Here is a 23,894-nt window from a genome sequence, read left to right as displayed (position 1 = left end):
CAGTCGAGCAAGTAGTCTAAAAATAGAATATGCTAATCATTTGTTCCGTGCTGGAGCGCGGATACGGGAGCGAGCTTCCAAAGCACTCATTTGACACCAAGAAACTGCTTCAAATCCGTTGGGAACAACTTCTGTAGTCCAAAAAGTTAACCCCTGCCTTCCACTGACGTCACTTTGTTGTTGTTGCCAGTAGAGACTTTCAGTTTGAAAAACATGGTGAAGACCAAAACTGTAAATTCAATAACTTCGCGAAAAAAATATTTTGGCCTAATATTTGGGATACTATTTTAGCAATGTTTGTTGGTTAGTTTAGCAAAATTTCAAGCAAATCGGAGACAATGAAAAAAACGGTGGAGTACCCCTTTAACGCAGCGGTGACTGTTGTGAACAAGCAAATGAGCTCGTTCATGCCGGAGGATATCAATGAACTTCTCTGAATCCACAAGTGAAACAATAAGCTGTAAGTCTCTATGGATTGTTCTATAAAAGACATCAAAGTTCTACTCTAATTGAAAATATGTACATTGCGTCCTTTATCCAACACAAAAAACGAGCAAAGGCAATATGTGCGAATTGTCCTTTCTAAAACATGTTGCATGGAAATCAGCCGAACCAATTATTTGAATAATTAATCGATTAAACGTTGCTGAATAATCGAGTTAAAATTTTTGATCGACGCCCAGCCCTACTTCCGATCCTATTTTTCAAACTACTCGGTGATAAATAAGCTTCTTGATAATTTACTTTGCGCGCGATTAATCTTGGTTCCTAGTAATGCCAGTAACATTGTGGAAACTAAGAAACAATCCTACTCAATATGATTTGCACGGCTCCTTTAATACAAACATGACGTTAACTATTCTTTGCATTTCACTCAGACGAGCTCGTGTGGAATGCTAAAGTTTACCGCCTTGGTTGGTATGCAGTGCTAACACACTGCACAAGAACAGTGGCAAACACAAACAAGAAAGAGAATGGTGATTAGTTAGTTGTTTGTGTTAACTCTTCCCCAATCTCCAGTCGTGTCTTTTTCTTTGCATGAAGGCAACGTTTCTTATATGAAGTTTAATCATTAAAAAAAATTTAATTAAAAATAATTAGCGAGGGAAGCGCGAGTCATACGGTGTGTCTCATTAAAGCGTTAAGCTTGTTGTTCTACGTCGTAATTATCAAAGCAAAATTTAAATTACACATACAAAAATGCCGGACGACTTCTGAGCAACTATTTGTATCAGAGTGCAAATATACTCCAATTGCACATTACACCCCCCAAAGTAAGTCAAAGAAATTACGTGAAAACAAAATGGGATATAAGCAAGGCGGCGCCTGTTATCCCCGAAAACAAAAAAACACTTGCACGAGCCGTTTTTGTGCAAGCACAAAGGGCAAATCGTGAAATGAAAGGTTACATTACAGCTCAACCTTTGAACAAGGCGCGTTCGCGGTACTCCTGCTGAATGTTACCATGTGCGTATCCTCTGTCTTTGCACGGGGATGATTAGCTTTAAAACGCTGCGGTTTGAGTCAGTTTAACTCTCATACAGTTGAAGCCCCTCGAAAACTTGAGCCAGTAGTAGTCTATGCCACATTCGGGTCCGTACTGTATTTAATCAAAGCGAGCACCTGTAAGGGGGGTCTTATAAGTGATGGAAGAGAGCTTGTTGGCTCCCCACATGTAAATCCTGCGCTCTGTTCCGCAAGTTTGGTTTCTCACCGGAAGGATCAAGTGAGGCTTCCTTTGTACGGAACTACGGAAGGTTACTAGGTAAGACTGCACTCCCGTGTGGTAATCTCATTCCGTGTGTTTCGGCGTGTCACTCGCACATGATGCCTTCCTTATTCCGCTCGCTGCGATTCCAAATGGGAACTTCTAAATTAATCTAAGAGATAATTACGCCTAGCAGAGCGAACCGAGCCTGTCGCTCTAATCTTAAGTCTCGCCCACGCGAACTACTTTCCCCAAGGACACTGTTTACGGTCCCGAAATTAGATCCCACTATTCGATCGTAAAAAGCTTACAAGTCGAGTGCACTGGAATCTGAAGCTTGGATGACACGTCGTCTCTTAGAGATCAGAAACGTATTAACGGATATAGCTACGTGAGAGTGGCGACTAAAGAGAGCACTTGCTTTAAATCGCGTAATGTATGCAGCGAGGTTTGGAGAATTCAACGTGATGAAAACTTTTCAGTCTCAGCTGCGATTTGGGTGAGAGACTTAAAGGGGCGGTGATATAATATAAAATTAAAATGTTTTTTTTTTTAAATTTAGACGAACCTATTGACATCAGCGGGACCCAAGTATACTCGCACGCAACGCCTATTACCAAGACACTCTTTGTTGTGGTGTAATTTCAAGAAAAATAGAAAGCGTTTTCTTTCAATCTCTCCTTCGCAAAACTTAATGACGTAGTTGGGAGGTCACAGTATTGGAATAGTCCCCCCTTCTCGATGTTTGAATGCGGCTCTTAGATTCGACCCGAGCATTGCGTGAGCACTCGATTTGGGCTCGCGATAATCAATACCTCAGCAATCACTTGGGCAGTGGCTCGTGTCCAATCGCTTCAATGATAACAATAGCCGAACCCTAACAATGTGTGGAACTCAGCGCGTGTGTTGCGCTTTGCCAACCCAGCGCGCGGCTATGATAAACACTGGCGGCATATGATCGGCACCGGATCACGTGGCAGCTTGTTCTGCCTGTGAGTTCTGAAAAGAATGCTTCTCGATTTTCTTAATTTTTTTTTTTCGCAGAGGGAGAACACTTAGGTTATAAACATCAGGGGTTGCTTTTAACTGGGATCTACGCAAAGTAACGACATCGTTTCACCACACCTTAAAGGTCTCCCCGAGACTCGGGCTCGTTGACCCAAGAACATGGCAACTTTAAGTCATCCTTTCTACGTTGGACTAAATTCTTCTTAAAAGCTTTGACTGCCAAAAACAAAAAACACGAAATCCACGACGCTTTCCGCATTCGACACTTATTTATTTACGCGATACAACGAATAAGTGGTCTTAAATGCACGCACGAATATTTTAGTTCGCCGCACGATAGGATAGATTTTAAATGCTTCGGAAGAAGGTGCTCATTAGGGTGCGGTTCCTTAGGTAAAAATGAGTATACGGAGCACAACTAAGGGAGAGGAGGAGATGAGGCGCAGTGAGAGGGAGTGCTCAGTGATCTTGTGCGGATGACACCAAGGCTTCCCCGTGACGAGCGTGTTCCCAAGAGGCTATTGGCTGCGGCGGTCTTATCTTCTTTCCCTGTCTTTCTTGTTCGGCGACTTTTGGCTCTTCCGTGTTCAACCTCTGACAAAGCCGACTAAGCAGATTATTTGTCTCCGAGGGATAATCCTTTCCGTGGATTGAAAGCAGAAGAGAACGTATGCGGGCGAGCTGGTGTTTGTTTTGATAGTCTTCGGGGATCGCCCGTTCGATAGGGTTTCGGGATCGCACGCTCAGGGGGAAAAAAAGGAAACGGGGGGAAAGTAATCTAGGCTCCGTCAACGTACTTCTTTTACGAAAACCGCCTCGTGTGTAAACAAACACTGGCTCTTTTCCCACAGTTTACGAACGTAAAGGCCTATTCTTGAGTGCTATTGAGCCGCAGAGAAACTATTGTTGCACTGATCCTTCAAGATTGGTTCACACGTCTGGGTTTGAGTGTGATCGACGGCTTGCGATCGCTTACGACGAGAGAACGCACTGGTGCCATCTGTCGGGAAGCACGTGAATCTTTACGGTCTGCGTATATTTTACACTTCATTCTTTTTCCATGTGCATGAAATGATCCTGAAAATGTTATCAGTAGGGTTTCGTGTTTTCCGCATTTCTTTCTTTATATGTGGGGCTTATTTATTGCTCTTCATTTTTTCCCCATTGAGTCGGTGTTTTTATGTGTCCAATTTCGTGCTGGACAAAAATCGGTGTTTATCTGGCTTTTGCCAAAAGCGACTGTATAATTAATAGAGAAAACTTTATCATTTATAAGCCATAAGCTATAATATTTTCTCCAGTGACACTGGAAAATTTAGGAAACGGGAACGGGGAATGAATGTGGGCCTTGATAGAAAGGAACAACTCGAAGGACAGTTCAGTGCGGCTGTGTTCCGGGTCAACGAGAACATATAAACTAGGGTAGAATATTTGTTCACGTGAAGCTGGCGTTTTCTTAATTTGTTTTCAACGACAGCTCAAATTCGAGTTTTTTTTTTTTCACTGAATTAGAGGAAACCGCCTCAGGGGTTACTTTTCGGTGTTTATCGGCATATACCGAAAATACGTAACCCTAGAAATAAGCCAGCATTTTTCATGAATAATACGTAATTTTTATCTCCCAAAGACTGCCGAACCGTAGGTTACGTTATACACGGATCCGTTGGCCTTTCAGGCCTACCTGCCAGATGGCGCCGGTGTTCCAGTGTCTGCTGTCGTGAGCGGCTACAACAGGTTGCAAAAGGCAGTTGATCACGCTCGAGCGTAAATGTGCCAATTATCTCTTCAACTTGAAAGAAGAAATACACCGCTACTTGCATTGCGTGAGAAACTTTGTTTTTATTCTCCAAATCACAAGTATTGCTAATACACACGTAAGGCGATTGTTAAACGATGAATAGTGCACTAGACACTACAGTCTCCTAACGGTTTTTTACGACCTTATAAGTTAACTGTCTCTGCAAGTTTTTTTAGCAAGTTTTAATAAAAATTGTTTTTTACGTTGCAACAAAGTCATGTTATTAAAAAAAAATTTGTTCTAAGATTGATGCTTGTTAACCAAAGTTCATAATCTACACTAAGCGTAGCCTGAAAGTGCGCGAGTCTTTGATGCGAAGTGGGGGCGCAGCTTCGGTGAAGAGCCTCCGTGATAGCCGCACCTCCCTTGCGACGTTGACGGAGCAGTTCAGGGAGGGTGTGGCTCTAGGGGGGGATCCTCCAGGGTCGCTGGAAGAAAGAAAGCCGGTTGGTTAGCAACTGGAGTCAAATTAATGGCCCTTGAGAGGAAACGAGAGGTCCTTCCGCGGTAGTGGATCTCGGAGCCGGGGGTCCACTTGGGGGCGTGCGTTCGATGAACCGGCCTCTCTTAAGTTGCCGCTTGAACTCTTTATGTTTCTGCTGCCGAGAAAAGTGCGTCGACCGCGAGGCAGAAACACCAGTCAGGATCACGTTTGCTTGCTTCTCGCGGGGGTGCCGTTGGTGGGGTAATAAAGCGTTCCGGAAGGATGTTCTAGGATGTCCATGGTATTCCTTTGATATGCTTTCTTTGGAAACACCTGCAGCAACCTTTTATTTTCTCCAAAGTACTAAACGCATGGAATCAGTGCAGTATTCAAAGCACGGTCGTTTAAATTTGTTTGAAACATACTTGACAGTCGTTTGAGAGAGTGAATAGGGCCCTAATATTTATTGATATCCCCAGTAAGTTTAGGAAGAACGTGACTTCTCGTGACTTCAGGTCACGTGACGTCAGATGTCTGAGGGCACGGTATCACGTGATGCCACGACCTGACACTCTGACGTCACATCGTGTGACCATGTCAAGTGACATCACATGGAAGCCCGGCATGCCACAGGGACGTCAAGGGTTCACGCTAAATTTTGCGGGAACATGCAGAGACTGACGGACGGACGGGCAAAGGCCTGGGATTAGAGGGTGCGATTGAAAAGCGTTCTACGTTTTAATATACTTTCTTCCTTAACTATGAGAATCTTGCGTGGAGCTGTCTCTATCAAAACAGACGAATGATGTTGGGTCCATGAGATTGTTGGAAAGGCATACCTGTTTTGGTTCGTATGAGGTGAAATCCTGATTTTCGATAACCTGTTATATTACGTCGCTGAGAAACGAGCCACATATTACCGGATGCAAATATTCCGACCTGGTTAAATTTGATGATGGCACGTACCCTTTTCAGTAGCTACTGTCATAAACAGATGATCATAGCGGCTCTGGTTGCACCTTCAGTGGAGGTCGGGTGCAGATAAGAGCCTTCAGTGCTGATTTTCTTTGAAGTTATTGTCGTATTTGGCTGTTCCTTTGATAGTCAGGTTTGGAGCCAATCGATTGACGTGCTAACAGTAACGGTGCTTCCTTAATCCACCCTAATAATGTGCACGTGGTTACCAGCTGTCAGGTGGCATTTAGCCAAACAGTGTAATGTTGAACACTACATTTTTATTATTCAAACTTATACCAGATTACGAATTACTGTTTGTAATTTAACTATTGCATACATGCCAACAGTTAAAAATAACTGTTGGCATGTATGCAATTCAGACTGTTGACCTCGTCATCATTTAAAAAAAACACGATGCTCTTACAGTGTTTTAGGGGCCGATTTAAACTTTTTACCCGATCAATCGCTATTTTTTAGTCGAATAATTATTTTAATAATTAATCCTGTAGACCATCAGACATGACCGCTATAAAGTTTCAAAACTGCACTTTTTAAATATGTTTTACTCTTTATTTCTATTTCAGTGATGTCCAAATGCACAGCCTCACTTGAAAGCTGAAGCTGCACCACCCACAAAAACAAAGCACGGGTAAACGGTTAAAATATTCTCACATTTCTTTTTAAGTACAATAATAACTCTGGATTACGATCATAGAGTCTGCTAGAGAGTTTTGCGCAGAAACATAATGGTGCTGTCTTCTAAAATAAATGGATGCCCACAGAATAGTAAAGCAAACGTTTTTACTTTCTCGCCGAAATTTCCAACTTCGAACCAAACCCTTTAACCGGTTCAAATGATTAATCACCATTGAAGCCTTAATAAATTAATCGAAGATTTAATTTGTCAATTGCCCAGCGCCAGTTGCAAGGTAAGGCCAAAAAGAAGAATTTCGGTAACCTGCCATATGTTCCAAATTAGTGGCTGCAGAGCTCAAGAGTACATTGTTCGCTTTCTTATTCTTTTTTAGCGCTGGTGAAAAAAAACTACGAGAGAACCCCTTTTTGTGTTAACTTGCGATCTGAATGGGCCCAAACTGAACGCCTCGGGAGCACACCATAGGTTACGCAGCTTGATGGAACGAACAGACTCCAGCATTTTCACCTGAGACCAATACCAACAAGAAGACAAGGCTTGCGTATTACGTCATTGTTATACTCGGGGACAACTTTCTGTGGCAATGGAGCCAAAGCTAGAAAGCCGAAGCACGCCGTTTCAGTGCACAACCAAATATAGTTCGGCGAAAATAATTTGCTTGGTGCAACGGAGCAAGCAAAAAAAAAAAAAAGTAAAATTGTTCTTTTTAGCTTTCATTTCGCAATGTTACTACAATATTTTCTAAGATGTGCCAAATATATAACATTGCTTTTTAGATGGCGTCTTTGTTGTGTGCATCGTTGCGTGTCATCGGTGTGTGGTGTATCTTCGGTACCTTCTGCGAGGTCGCGCCTTTGTTCGTCCCTTACGGTTTTCACGATGTTTGGCAACCGAGAGCTGTGGAAACAAACCAAGCAAGTGGCGTGCAACGTGCACGCCAAAGTAATACAGAGGTGAGCAAGGACTCTATACTGTTTCCTTCTGCCGGTTGGTTAGCGAGCTCACCGGCGTAAGCGAGCATGGATGGGGATTGATCTCATTACCGCTGAGTCCTGGGCTTTTGCTATACGTGTCCCGAGCTGTGGTGCGCCGCGAACCCTTCTTCAGGAGACACTGACACCCCCAAATTCACTTTTATTGAGTATATTGGTGTATGTTTATTCTGTAGTCAGAAGACTACACTATCAATTTTTTGCTACAGCGTCAGGTATATTTTTAAAAATTAAACGAAGACACTTATGATTCCTTATGTTGAGGAATGCGAAAGCTATCCTACACGCAGCGCATTCCTACAGGCAGCGCACCACGTCTTGCTTTTTCACACGGCGCTCCGGCGATGACATCGCGCGCCCTCACTGCGCAGGCGCGGCGCCCCAACCGGCTGCACGGCTTCTGTGACGATGCATCTGCGTTGCTGTACTTTTCTTTGTGTTTCATTTCTGAGGCGCGTCCGCTTTGACCTTGAGCGCTCCGCCGGCATCCGTGGCGAGGCGTTTGCCTTGCTGGGCTTTAATGTATTATTTTTTCTGAGGCACCGTTTAGGTGCCGTTTCGCTCAGTCAACGGGTATTTAGGTTACGTTTCGCGCAGCCAATGGGTATTTTGGTGCCGTTTTTCGCTGCTACAGACATCAGATAACCCCGGCTTCGCTTCATGGGACGGTTAATACTTTCGCATTAATGAAGTCAAAAACCACAACTGCTCGAAACCAAAACCGCACCTGGACTGGGGAGGAAGAATGAATGTAGAGGAGAGAGTTACCGGGAAGTCACGTGGCTACTTCCGACCACGTAATATTTTTTCCCTTCGTTTTCCCGCTTGGGCGGTTTCTTAACTTATCGCGCTGGGATTTACTACAGAGGCGCCTGAAGTTGGAAGGAGCTTTCGCTAAAATTGTGGAAACATTGGCTCACCTGAATAAATCAAGAAAAATCAAATATTATTTTTTCTTATCCGATGTATCTACACACGAAAGATATACATGCTACTGTGGCGCTTACTTGGGCCAAATAATGTGTAGAATTGGTATGCCAATTCTATTTCTTTTTCATTTCACAACTTGTTTAGTCGTAGTAAGTGCCAGTATAGGCCTCAACGATATACTGATGATTTTGAGATAAAAGGCTTAGCGATAATTTTTCCATAAACCGAACTAGTTTTTTTTTTTCCTTTTTTTTTTTTTGCTTCCGGGGGTTTCATGCATTCATACTCTCACTTCATTAATGCACCAGTTTCGAGCACCTCTGTGGTAAATCCCAGAGCGATAAGTTAAGAAATTAATTAATGTGGTCAGTTTAAAGTGCGTTCAATTCATTTCGCCCACGCTGTAGGTGGTATTCCTAAGACCCGTTTAGCGCACGTGCTCCACCGTAAAATGTACCCTCGAGTGAGTGATAGAGGAAAATGAGTGATTTGGTGTCCCCGGGAAATGCAGAAAGCAGGATTACTGAACAGGGTATGCCGCTTCCCCCTTAAAAAAACAATAATTCGGTAATACCGTTTTCGCGCAAACGTGTGCGTGAGTGGGGCCATTGATAAATTTTATACTCTATTTTACCTTATGTTGTACCCCGGTGAAGGCTAGATGTGCGAGCTCATACCGCTGGCAGCTATCCTTAATGCACGAGAGGTTGTGCCGCCAACATATGCCATAGAGCAAGGAGCTCACGCTTGCAGCTTTTCCTGCGGTACATCATAAGGTGAAATAGATTATAGCGAATTGTATTGTCGTAAAACGATTCTCGGATCGCAGACGCTCGCGCCGTCGTTCCATGGCAAGTTTTGAAGCCCGCACTCGAAGCGGTATCGGGCCCCGAAAGGGGATTTGCCTAAGCTCCTCCCTATTAATGGAGAAGTAGCCGAGTTTCCTTTTGTCGAGAGAAAAACATAGCTTCATTTCTGCCTTGCTACGGGTCTGGACGATGGAATCGGAGATTTGCAAATGGGACGATCCTCTGCCGGGTATAAACTTCGTTGAAAGCCTCCCAATCGCCTTTGACATTTTGCAGTACATAGAAAAAGACACCAGTACTCAACTCGATGCTGTAAAAACGAGGTTGCTAAAATTTTTAGCCACATTCTTGAGATAATTGCACCACAAGCGCAAATGCTGTATCATACGCGGTTATCAATTAAGGGGAATTCTAATTGAAAGAAAAACATTGACCCCATTCACTTTTTTTTTGTCAGAGCTGGAGAATAGATCGACCTTCCTCACACCAATTTTTGTTTTATGTAGCTTGTTTACATCAAGGAAAAGATTGATGAAGGTATGTTAATGGCTGATTATGTAGTTAATTTAAAAAGGCGTTTTTCTATTGCTTCTTTTTATCTTGTTTAATTTTAATTCTGCAACATAGTATAACATACTATAACTTAAACTAACCGAACTGTTCGGTGCCTTCCGATGAATACCTCAAAGGTTAAATGAAACAGAGAAGTAGAAAAATTCCTCAGCGGCCTATCTGAAAAAAATGGGCACTCTGTTATAATGACTTGAAGTCTCTGTAGCACAATTGATCCTCGGTCACCTCTAATTTTTTTTTATTAGGGTCTTTGTACAGTCGTAGCTCCTTTAACTGGACATCCGAATTGGAGTTTTTCAGATTCTAAGACAATTCTTAACAACACCGTTCTTTGACACGTAATACATGTGAGGCCGATATTCATTAGAGTGTCTCGTCTAGCCGTATCTGAACTGTATCACACGTGTGACTAAGAATGAAAGGGTTAAAAGCGTAGGTTCTCCTGCTCCGACCGGCCGCGGTCTATTGCCAACACGAGCTAATCGCATATGCTTGTTTAAACACTGCTGTGCGTCGATTCCCAGAACTTTGGCGAGATTACTTTTTCATCGACAAAAAGGCGCATAACCCAGTACATCAACATGCACAACCCGGGATAGTTTCATCATCATTTTAGACCAGAGGTCTCCGAAGTTTATGGCTTAGAGACCGGACTTAGGATCTGCATTAGTCTCGAGGTCCGAAAAAGAAATATATAACCAACAACCTAAATAAATAAAGATAGACAAGGGTTTAGCTCCAGAAAATCAAGTTAGTTTCAAAAACGATTCTTAAGCGGTTTAATAAATATATTTTGTTATTAAATTCAATATTTAGTTTATTATGACGTTATGCAATAATTGTGAGCCAGAAATCTCACCGGGAATACATAAAAGTGCAGAGGAAGTTTAGCTCATTCACACAGAATGATCGAACCGGTGATGACACTGTAATAATCCTGACACAGAACACTGAGCAAATGTTTATTTATTTGTTCAATTTTCCTGAAAGGACACCGAAAAAAGAGGTATTACATGGGGGGTGGGCATTACACAGAAAAAATTCCAAAAATATGTGGACAGAATACAAAGTAATACAAAAAGAGCACATCTAAGCCAAGAAAGACGGGAAGAGAACACACTTGTAGGCATGAGACTCCCCATTGTAAAACTACGAGGATTGATCCAGCGCGTTAGGAGCGTCTTAGGATTTATCCATGTCCCTAACCTGTACTATGCTTTCTGAGAGATTGTTTCAATCGTTGGCCGTTTTAAAAATGACCGCATCTCGACGTGGTGAATGATGTTGATTGGGGCGAAGCTCTGGTAGTGCTGATGATACCTGATTCGGTTCATATATACGCATCTGAGCATTTGACCGCAGCGCCCTCTCGTCTATAAACGTTGAGCCAATGCATGCAAAGTTTAACGCGACTATATAGGCATTTGACTGCAGCGCCCTCTCCTGTATAGACGTTGAGCGGCTACGTGCAACGTTTCATCCATGACATCCCCAGCTCTTGAGTTACTACCACATACCACTCGCCCCGCAGTTGCGGCCGAGTGGTTAAGGCGATGGACTAGAAATCCATTGGGGTCTCCCCGCACAGGTTGGAATCCTGTCGACTGCGCAAACATTTTTTCTTTTAATACAGACGGGATGGCAATCGATGTGAGCACGGACGCCGAACAGGGCTATACCCAGAAGGAGCTTCGCCACTAATAAAAAAGGAATTTGCAAATCGATCATTATTTGGGCGAGAGGGTGACATTTGTTGGGTATTGTTAATGAGACTTGAAAAGTGGGAACGAAGCGTGATGTAAGCGTTATGTGACAGCGTGTGGTAATCTCGATGAAACAGTAACAGTCTAGCAGTTCTTCGGCAGTAATTTAGCAAGGACAGAGCGGCACGTTTGTTGAATCGGGTGACGCTGGTAAAGGACGAATAGTCAGAGTTTACGAATCATACAGCACGGTTTTGAATGGGTTTTAAGTTTTCGATAAGATAGTTTTGATATCAATCCGATATCGCTGTGGTATATTCTAGTTCGGGGCGGATCAGTGTCGTATAGGCGAGCAGTTTCAAGCCAATGGGAACGAATTTTAAGCTGCGTTGCAGATAATCAAGAGATTTACTTGCAGTGGCAATTATGTTTACTTGCAGTGGCAATTTTGTAATTAGGTTGCTTATTTGCACCTCTGAAAGCCTTTCGTTACATTTTTTTTCTGACTTGCAGGTCGACATCTAGAGAGTGCCAGTTTTCACTGCGCACTTGAGTAGGCTGGGGGACCCCTCTTACATCCCTCACGTTAATTTTTTTTTTAACGTTTTTGGTAGGTTTTTTTTTTACGGGACAATATAATATTTTTATTTATATATATTCCATTATCTCGACCACGAGGCTTGCACTAAAAATGTTCAAAGTTCTTCGAAGATGGAAATCGTGCGAAAAAATAACAACGTAATCAAAATGACGATTGCAATGTGCTTTGAGAGGCAATGTCGCGCCAGCTTTTCATTTCAAGACCGCATGTATAAATAAACATCACACTGAACAACCAATTACGACGCTTCTGGGTATTACATGTGGTTTTACAAAATGTGATTCGACATGAGTGTCTCCAAATAAAATACAAACCCTTTAAGCCTTGGTTAAAATTTTCATATTCGACTTCCTGGAGACAGCGAGTTCCTCTTGCGGTATGATCGATAAGTCTGTTGTCCACGTCGCCAGAGCTTTCCGCTCAATTACATTCACCTTTCACTCTGACGGATTCTTCGGGGCTTTCTTTAAAGTTGCGCTCCTCTGTAGTTTTTTTATTTATTTTTATTTTGCGTTCTTAGCAAAGGCCGGGGTCTATGGTAGTGCCTTCCTGAGGGAAAGCGTGTCGTTCTCCCTCCCGAGAGTTGCTTAGCGATCGAGGCACGTCTTGTGGTAACGGAGCAGGGTCCAGGAATGGCCGGAATGTCGTCCCAGTCGCCCCTTCGTGACGAGTCAGTTCTGGGCTCGGTGTCTCGCAATTCGAGGAGGGTACCCGATGTTGGAATTCCTTCTTTGTTCGCTCGCCGAATGGCGCTTTGCGAGTTTATTACGAAGAAAGGTTTTTACTTTTGTGGCTGGATGTTGAGTTCTTGTGTTGTCGTGTTTCTTCGCTTTGCCGCCGGCGCAACAGACAAGTAAGGAAAATGTGGACAAAAAGCAATGGCACGTGCTTGTACTTATCATCTGCCCCCTTATCTTTCGGCCGTCTTTCCGATTTTTTTTATACTTTTTCCTTTGGTGACCATTTCAATAACTAAAATTGTGATTCTTATTTTTTTTTGTTGCGAATACTATACGAGTGACGAGGTAATAGGTACCACTAATAGCTCCGCATATTTTGAATGACAAATAAAAATCAGATACGCGTTGATGAAGTGGCAAGGGTTTACATACAAATTATAGCAACGCAAAAGAGATCTTGATGGTCTAAAGCTTGCTTTGAATTTTCCATGCGACTAAATTTAATGCGAGAGTTTCACGAGGTTTTGGAGCACTATCGGGATATATATATAGGATGCCTCAAACACTTATCTCTTATATCTAGGGTTCCGCGTTTTCGGTTTTTATTTTTTCAAAATTCGGCGTACCTTTTTCGGTGTTTATTTTAAAATTCAATTTTCGGTTTTTTTCGGTGTATATTAATGCCCACAAAAGATTACCGGTGTTTTTCGGTGAATATGAAATAAACACTATCCGACACCGGATCAGACGATCCTTGTAGGTCTGATATTTGTGATCACTCGAAGAATAATGCACAGGTACATACGTGGTCTTCGCTACAACTTTCGTCAGGACACACTTTAAAATCGCGGAATTCGCGGGCATAATCTTAAGCGCGCTTATTTTCCTTCTCATTCTGACGGCGTAACCGTCTGAGGTGATGACCGTAGAGGAACCGGCGGAATGGCTAAAAATCTATTGTATTTATTTTCTGAACCAGAGGGTAGTTTGAAAGAGGGTGTTGAGAAAAGTATTAACGGCTTTTCTCGATGTCCTCAGAACTGCATAAAGGGAAAAACCTTATACTAGCCCACATCCCAACTTTTTTTTTTTTTTTTTTTTTTTTTTTTTAGGACCGGGAACTTGACACACTAAGCTCGATCACATATAGGATACAGATGCCCCGCGAAGGGTAATCCAAGCCCTCTTTTGTGACATGCTGAAGCTCGGAAAGGGCAATCACAAACAGGTCATGCAATGTCGAACCTGACAAAGCCCTCTCTCTCTCTCTCCCCTCCCCCCTTCCCACCCTACCCCCTGCCACCTCGACGCGGCCCCAAAAAAGTGACCTTTTTTGGTTAAAACCGAATTTTAGAAAATGGCTTAGACGTACTTTTATCGGTTTAAACCGAAAACGCCGAACCTACAAACTGACCTTTTTCGGTTAAAACCGAATTTCCGAAAATGGACTCGGCGTACTTTTATCGCTTTTTATCGGTTTAAACCGAAAACTCCGAACCCTACTTATATCCTTGAGTAAAGTTCAACATTCTAATGTTACAAGCGATGTCACTTTCTAAAGAATAATTGAATCAAGATATCAGAAACCATATCCTTCCAATTTTTGGTAATTGATCGAAGAGTTTTATTTGTTTTTTACGCGTTGCCGATTTTTATTCAACATTTCATATTTCCTTCATACGTTGTAATTAAGAAAAAAAACGAATAAGTAATTTGTTCCTATGATTTTATGTTTACTAAATCTTACTTCCAAAACACGGATATAGGCATTTGAAAAAAAATCTTAATGCAGAAATGTAATTGAGTTTCAATTACAGGATTTCTTTTGAAATCGAGCTAATGTCCTTGATACTGTTCAATGCTCACGTCCACGTGATTAGAAATAGAGAGAGCAAGCGAACTGTTCATCTTATAAATACCATCAAATCTAAATTTAATGCAAATCAAATGATTTCAGTAGAATTACAACAAAACACAGTATCTACCGTTAGTTATCTAAAATAAAGCAAAATGTCCGTAAGCTAGTTGTACAGGCCTGTTGTGGGTAGGCTGTTAGGAGAACAAGAAAACGATTTTGCCAAAAATTCGCACCCCCCCCCCCCAAAAAAAAAAAAAAAAAAAGAGAGACGCCTTATTACACGCAACAGAGATGGCAAATAGCGATATGTTCGGTCGACAACCGGAAATGTGCTGTGGCCCCGCAGCACACATCAGTATAGTCTAAAGCTCGATATAACAAACGTCATTGGAATGTGGGAATTCTGAATAGGACGTTGTCTGGACTTGACTATATCTCCAAATAGAAGCTGAAAGCCACGTCTTCATTGTCGTACGTTTGAGACATGACAGCTTGTATTTGAGTCATTCACCGTTCTTCCCAGGTGAGGGGGCTGATTTCTACTCGAACGAACGATAAAGCCGGACTTAAAATAAATCTCATTCCTTTGCGTAAACTATTCGACATATAAAAAATGAAGTGAGACGCGCGACTCCAAAGCCGTGCCGTGCACATACGCCTTCGAACGCCGAGATTGCGTTGACTCTCAAGCATGTTTTCGGAGATGGCCATGCCATGAATAAGAGAAGCAGCCGCCTTTATGTGGGACTCGCTCCTTCGGGATACAAAACGCCCTCTTTGCTCTGGAGTGAAGCGAGGTGAGATGAGGGCGAAAAAAAGTCGCCGGTGTTTCGACTTCTTGGGAAGCTCGGGACGTATACGCCGTCTTTGTTGACATCGTGAGTTTGAAACGTTTCCGCGAACTTGAGCCGCGGTAAGTCGAGGCCCTGCTGAGTAAATGCGGCCCCGTCAAGACCAAAGCCGTCGCGGTGATTTACACTCTTGGAACGTGTTATTTATAGAAAATCGATCGGAGACTCTTTCAAAAATGAAACTTGATATTTCCTGCCCGATTGGGTCAACCAAACAAAATACAAAATACGAAAAAGGAAGATTGGGAGTCTCCCGGATTACGAGTCCACACAGGAGGAAAAATGAATCAGATAAAAAGCAATAACAAAAAGAGTGAGAACAAGAACCCTGTAAGAGTATTAGGTTTCGAATCGATTTCGAGGGAACACTCCCTCCATTTATGGCGCGTTTATCATTTGTCAAAAAGATATTGAAGAACACATCACCTTGGAGTTTTATTAGTAGTAATGATATTGAATTCCCGGGTCGTTTTCTTTCTGTGAAAGCATCAATATAGTTATTCTCTACGTAGGGCACGCAGATGCTTTGACCGTTGTTAACTGATGAGGTAATTTTGTGCATTTGGGTTAGAAATGCTACATTATTGTCGTGCCGAGGAATTTTATGTTATTCCTAAAATTGATTACACCACGCTATGCTAATTTATAAACAAATATAACAGTAGACTTCACAATGTCAGAGGATATTCTGCAGAAAGTTTAGATGAAAATAAACCAGAAGTCTATCAGGTGGTTTTCGCTCCCAGTCATTATGACCGCATAACATATGTGCTACTTAAATAAACAAATGTTTTATAAACAGCGCGATGACCTGTTTCGACGTCAATAAAATACATCTCTTTTTTTTTTTTTTTGGGGGGGGGGGGGGGGGGTTGGAAGTAGCATATACGATGTTTTAAGAAAATGTTTAAGCATCATAACAGGGTTTCAACGTTTTCTCGGATGACATACGTAAGTGATGGCTCCCAAAAGTGGCAAGCATATACAGAGCTGTGCTGCACTAAAAAGTCTTTATTGTACCGGACAAACCTATATATTGTTTTTCACTACCAAGATTTGTGCGCTTTCTTTTTTGTTTCCGCAATGTATTTTAACTGATTCGTGTACGTGCTGCTGGTTATATAAATTTGTATTGCAAACGCCATATTCCATGTAAAGAAACTTTCGGCCCTGGACTCCGGATGTTACAATAAATCACGTAGGGAAGTGGGCGTTCTACGAGTACGGCCAAGTGAACGAACATTGGGCTGGACGCTGGTTGTCCGCCTTTCTGTGTTTTTTATGGCTTCGCAGAAATTACTTATACGACAAAGACGGTTCGTCTGTTTGTCATTGGCGACTTTCCAGTGTAGCCGACAACCAGAATGTTTATTGTATCTGTATAAAATTATTCTATATCACCAAAAGAACATGCTACTTCGAGCGATTCTACCTGTATAAATATAAAAAATATCGAGATCGACCTTTATCTTCTAGGTCTTATAAGGCTTGGAATGCAGTAAAAGAGAGCGATCATAAAAGGAATGCGCAACAATTTTTTCTTTTCCCGTATCGTGTGCGTCTTTTAGTCCATTTATCTTAGCACAACTAAACGACAAGGCCTAGATTTCCCCCAGGAATACCGCCATTTCGTCGTCGATTTCCCCACGAATACCGAAAACCTCACCATACTTCGTTTCAGTTTCGGTACGAGCGCGGCAGATGTTATGAGCCGAAGGGCCAATCAAACACCGCAAAAAGTGCAGCGTCATGGCGTGCTCTCTGCGCTTGATAAGACTAGCCGGCGGAGAAGCATGCACAGAGAGACGGCGAATACCGGCTGGTCCTATCAACTGCAGAGAGCACGCCATGACGTTGTGCCTCTTTTGCAGTTTGATTGGCCCTACGGCTCATAACATCGGCCGCGCTCGGACCGAAGCTGAAACGAAGTATAGTTTCCGACCTGAAGCCGCGTGTGCCGGCAATAGGGAATTACAGCGTATATCGTGATCATGAGTTACATTGTAGGGAAATAGCAAACTGTGCAATGAGGTGTCTAGTTTAAAGCGAAATTTTACGAATCTTCTCGTGAAAACACGAATAAACGCATTCAAGGCCCTTTTTAACGCTCTCATGAGTCATTCACTGGAGTGTCTGTGGCGCCATCTGCCCGAGGTCAAGAAAACCGCGCTGCTTGCGTGACGACCGGGCAAAACCTCGAGTGAACAAATTCGAGATTTTGCCGGGTCGCCGAACGTAGCAAACACGGCGGAGCACAGCGCACGAACATGCTGATTGGTCGCAGACATCGGGTTCCTACTCGCCGGCCAATGAAACGCGCGCGTTCTGCGTTACGCTGCGTTCGCTGCGCTTAGCGACGGAGTATAACAGAGCATTTAAGGAGACGCTGACACGAGTTAGACAATGCTGCGGGGTTCCACTATGCGCAGAGCTTGCAGTGATGTCAGAACGCCGAGCTATGGTCAGCTTTGGTTGGAAGCATGTGGGTAGACCTCAATGTGAAACGTCTTGAGGTCTACACACTATCCTCCAATCAGAGCTCGGCATTGTGACGTCACTGCAACCCCTGCGCAACAAGCTGACGACCTAGCTCTCCGCATAGTCACTGACCGTATAGTGAACGCAGGGTCTGGTGAATCTTGAGAATAAATTATTTTATATCCACAGCCAATTAGATTGCAGCATCATTTTTATTAGGCGTTCATTTTATAGGTTAATAAGAACGCAAAAAATAACAACCAATCACGACGCATGCAGCGGAATCACAGTAGTTCACACCTTGCTTTTGTTAATATTTCAGTGACTATACAGAGCGCAAGATTGTCTCCTTCTTGCGCAGAGGGTCGCGGTGATGTCAGAACGTCGAACTCTGATGGGCTTCATTTGGAAGGATAGGAGGTATACTTCAAGGCAGCCAGCATTGTGGTCTACCCACTATTCTTCAAATCAGAGCCAAACAAGAAATTGACGCTCTGACGTCGCCGCAACCTGTGCGCAAGAAGCGGACGAACTTGGCGCTTCTCAAAGCCAATGATGTTAGGGGAGGAAAAACGCAGGTCTCATCCTCTTTAGGTGGTATATCGTTTCCGTTCTTGGAAACTAACGATACTCTTAGAAATTAGGAGCGTTTTTCTCTCCGCAACGTATACTTATGGAAGCCAGTCGCGCCAATCTTGGGTGGGAGATCAGCGAGTGAACAAGCTGATAACATGCTTTGATCCAAAAAAATATGTTTGAACAAAACGTTAGGGCGCAAGTGAGCTGGTGTAATTTCGTAACTGTAGAATTACATGAGACTGAGGGGACGACAGAAAAACGGCTGGAAGAAGGAAATGAGTTTCAAACGAGATTTCTTTCTGTCTTCCTGTCGTTTTTCTATTGTCACCGCAGTCTCGAGTAATTCTACAATAAAGACTGTCCGCTTCCTGACACTGGGCCCGGTGAAACGTCATGCGCTGTGTCACAGCATGGACCGTTGATTTTAGATCCTAACATATTTTCAGCATTGCTATTTGCCAAACTCCCTGCCGTTAGATTGATGCAACGCGTCTTGCGGGAAAGTAGACACTCCAGAATTCTTTCGGTGTTTTCTAATCAACACTGCATTGTGTCTGGTATGAAAATATGGTCTTCACTTTCATTCATTCCAAAACATTCCTTCTCGTGGTTTTTAATAGCAATCTATTTTGTTAGAATTTAAAACCCGACTGTTACAACACATACTCCAGGGATTATATAAGAAGATGAACTTCTAGAAACAAGTGCCTCAAGTGCCTTATTATATATAGTCAGGTGCAACATAAGAAAGACGGTGCGGGGGGAAAAGGGCGCGCTCGACAAAAGCCGGTTGGGGAAAGGTCGTCGCAACTTTCCACCTCAGCTTTCCTAGTTTACGCCCTTTTTCACCGTCTCATGTTTAGTATTATTATTATTATTATTATTATTATTATTATTATTGTTATTTTATTTAAAAATACTACCAGTCTCTGTTGAGACTATGATAGGGTGAATATACAAGTGCATAAAGAGAACAACAACAAGAGCTGTGCACACTTGAAAAGGTACTATAAAATATATCAGTAAATATTCACACACAAAAATGCTTTGACAATAACAAATAAAAAATGAGATCTGTTATGGAATAAAATGCATTGACGGGAAACAATACACACAAAAATATATTTCACATTTTGCAAGATGCAATAAAAAAAAAAAAAAAGGTTTAAGGGATTGGCATACCACAGCTTTCTCGGAAAAAATATTCCGGTAACTTATGGTTTGAACAGGTGTGTTCTCACACGTCTACAATGTAGAGCAAATTTAAGAAGCAGTACGGGTCATAAACGGCGGCATGTAAAAAAAAAAACGGATTTGAAGATGAAGCGGGCTAATTAAATTTGCAGCTTCGAATCGAAGTTACATTCATACTTACGCATTTTCAATTTCTGTTCCTTTGTTCTGTGCAACTACTCATCTGTAAGAAATGACCGAAAGATTGCTGCGTCTGCAATGGTCGGGGGAATATTTTTACACACACAGTATTTGTAGCTCGTTTTTCAACGCGGCCTCCATGTCATCGAAACAAAAACACAAAATAAACATTTAAGATGTCTCTTACCCTAAAACGACCCTTGCGATGGCACATGACACTAGTTAACTGGAAGTGCGGGAGGCGGCATTCTTCGTTACTGGAAAGCGTGATTAAGAGCAAGAAACAAAGTATTAAGAATCGAGCAGTCCCCCAATAATACTTAAGGGTAATTAGGTGCAGGAATAGCCTCCTGTATACAATAAAGGCCTGCACCTCCCAAGCAAGGCGAAAAACAATTGAAGGCAGAGCACAAAAAACTTCCAAGCGGCCACTCTCCAAACTCCTTTTTTTTGGCGCGAAGAACCAATAGTTTTCGGTACCGCTTCTTTACCCGGTCTTCTCCCAGTAACGTATCAGGCGAAAAAAGAAAGTATTGCGAAAATTGGCCTTTGGGCATTCCTGGCTCTAGCTGCATAAATTCCAATTGCTTATGTCAGCTAAATACCAGGAAAATGACAACACCGAACCCTGAATAAAAAAAAAAAAGCAGGATTTCTCAGAAACAATTCGACTTGTTTAAGGGTCCAAAATTGGCCATAATTTAATCTTTATTTACAGAAATTGAAGATGCATGGAAATTCGGATGTCGGACGTAAAAGCTGATTTCCTTCAAGATACAACAATATTTAAGGGTAGTGAGAAACTTATTGATTGAGATAAAATGGGGAGGCCTGAAGAGCTATCTAAAATTGTGATAGATCGATACGATGTTGAATAGGGGATGGCTTTCCTTCCAACTATAAATTTTGTTTTGTTTTTGTATTCTTCACCTAGCAGAAATCTGCAATGTTCGTACATTTTCTTGGTAACAAATTTTTGACCGAGTTATTACAGCTTCAATTTTATTTTAATGGTATTAAAAGTCACATATATAGATATATATTAACGTCAATTTTCTGCGTCTTGTCTTGAAGGTATCTTGAAAGCGAAGAGATAATTTTACAAGGTCATATACTTTGAAACAGACAGTACATGATCGTCAAATGTATTTATAGCGAACTCAATGTTTGATGTGTTATATGTACGTAATATATGAACCAATTTATATTTCTTTACTAAAGATTGGTGTCCAAAGTCCTTAAGCGTTTATAGTCGAGAAATATTCGTAACAAGATTTTTTCCTTCCGTCAACATTTCAAAGAGAGTCGCTTGCGTGATAGCTCTTTGGTGCGAGTCGAAGAAATTTGTTTTCGTACTGCTACCTAATATTCTATTGGTGCCGAATTTAAAAGTAAGCAACAAGACGTCCGTTGGGCGTAAGTTTCCGGAACTCAAAAACAGCGACCAACTTGGACATGAGCGGGCATTATTATGGCTTCTGTCAACGAATTTAAAACTTCTAACAATAGAGTGAACGATCAAGGCGCGGACTAGTTCAAAACCGGATGAAAAACAGGACACTGTCCGAAAGTGCAACGCTGACAAATGTGCGTAATACACACATCTGTCAATAAAAACATTCATTGCAAAGTAAGCAGTCTTTTTTATCACTTTTTTATGGAATATTAGAAATGTTCTTCATTTTTATTTCGCCGGTGTCACTGAAGAATGTCAGGGTGGATTCAATGTGCGTGGTGTTGACGACTCAAGTTCCGATGGAGACAGCGGAAAACAAAAAGGGGAAATAATAATGAATTATTCAAGCTTGTCACTTGCCCGACCAATCGCCGACAGGGTTGAATGTCACTGAGCTCTCAGAGGAAAATAGCCAACTCTGTACTACGGATCGTCTGTATCTAGACGACGCCTTCGGGTTGGCGAAACTTCAGGAAGCGCTCTTTGGCTCTGATCAGAAAACACACAATGTGCTTCCTTCATTGCTGGGTGTATGGCAAGCCTAATGTTTGGGAATATTTATGAGTACTAGCACTAGTCGAACTACGGCTAAGAGGTTCTACAATATGTTGTTGAGCTGTAGAAAGCATTCAGGCATATTTGTTTTTGGTTATGTATTAGAATTGAAGTGACATATACTGGCAGTTTTTTGTCGAAGCATCGAAATGTATTTTGTTGCTAATCTGAAGCACGTCGAAGTTTTCCCTCATAAACACAGCTTCCGCTGAAGTTATAATGAATGCGTATTAAAAAAATATTGTTGATACATTTGAAGAAACAAGTCAGTATTGTTTTGCGTAATCTGGTATAATATTTCACATGATGACGCAGCCACGTATTTCCGTATTTTTTGTCCGTGCTATCAGTTCAGATAAAACCATTTTTTTTTATCAGACGACGTTGGGAGTTAATGCGGTATCGCGATTGCAAATGGATTTCCGATTTTATTATATAGATCGCATGTAACAAGACGTCTACACCATGAGTCTCGGCGGGAAAATAATTGTCACGTTGTTCGAAACGCTCATTTGGGCAATGCACTAAGCGCATCTGTTGGGCGTGGATTTCTTTACGTTTCCTTGGCGTGTAGAGTTACTCGCACTTGTGGCTTAATATGTTAACCACCATTTTATCAAAAGTGCAAGCGACGCCGCAGTAATGAGTGCAAGCACCATGCTTTGAACGACACTTGAACTACGCTAGTGTGTGTTCATGGCAGTCACACGCAAAGCGCGCACTCTGAACTCGACGCTCAAGCATGAGCTTTCGCAGGATTTCTATTTGGGAAAACATATTTTCGTTTTTAATACGTTAGCCTTAGAACGGTCGTTTTACTAAAAGCCGGCGGTGTCGGTCGGTTTGTCAGTGCCGAGAAAGAGGTAGAAGGTGGTAGAGAGAGAAACGTGTGACGTTCCCACTGGACCGAAGCGCTGACGTCAGCACGAGTCACTCTCTCCTTCTCCCTCTCTCCCCGGCGCTGAAACACTGACAGATACCGCTGGGTTTTCGTCAAAAGAGCGTCGCACAGCTGGCGCGGAGCGAGAGAGGAGGAGACGCCGCGGCGAGGTCGAATGCCGGCGTGGTTACTGGCCACTTTGCCGTCACCGGATGTTCTTCGCTCTGGGTTTCCGTAGCAGCGGTGCTTGAACTGTTATGTGTGTGTGTAGTTAAAATGATATGTGCGGTTCGCTCTACCGGTGATATGCATGCGGTTCCTTCCACGAGTGGAATGGATATGGTTCTTTCATGAGTGATAGGGATGACCGAATTCAAGGGCGTCGACGTACACTAACAGGCTGAGAACAAAAAAGGGCTGAAAAAAGTACAAAATATTCATTGGTGGATTTCTAAAGATTGCGCTAGCGTGACTCTCTGAAACGCAACTCACGTCACCCTTTGGTAAATGCTAACACTGACCCCGTAACCAAAAAGAGGCAGAAAAAAATAGAGGCAGCAAAAGAGAAAGCTGAAACAGAAAAATGAAAGGGTCAGCATTAGCGTTTCCCAAAGGTGGACGTGTGCGGCCTTTTCCAAGTGTCACGCTAACGTATTCTCTAAGGATCCATCAGTGAAACAATTTTAGCGGTGACGTCCTTGAGGCCCAGGTGAATGAATCTGTGAGGCTTATCCGGCGTGTTCTAGGCAGTCGAAATATTTGTTTAAAAAAATATGTAGTCCTACCGCAGTGCTTACAAAGTCCAGTAAAATAAGTTAAGATAAGTTTATTAGATTACAGAAAAAAAACTCTCATACAATCCCGTCCGTTTAAGCGTAAGTACGTTTGTACGCGGGACTTGACAGTACAGTCATTTTTATAATGTAAACACAAATCATGGTTCAATGTGAGTAACACACGAAAGAAATATTCAAAATAACAAAGTCAACAGCGAAATCTACGCCCATGTAGAAAATTCACTTGTT

This window comes from Ixodes scapularis, unplaced genomic scaffold (assembly GCF_016920785.2).
Source record: "Ixodes scapularis isolate PalLabHiFi unplaced genomic scaffold, ASM1692078v2 PGA_scaffold0__279_contigs__length_252992795, whole genome shotgun sequence".
In the NCBI taxonomy this organism is placed as follows: Eukaryota; Metazoa; Arthropoda; class Arachnida; order Ixodida; family Ixodidae; genus Ixodes; species Ixodes scapularis.
Note: the sequence above shows the minus strand (reverse complement) of the source record.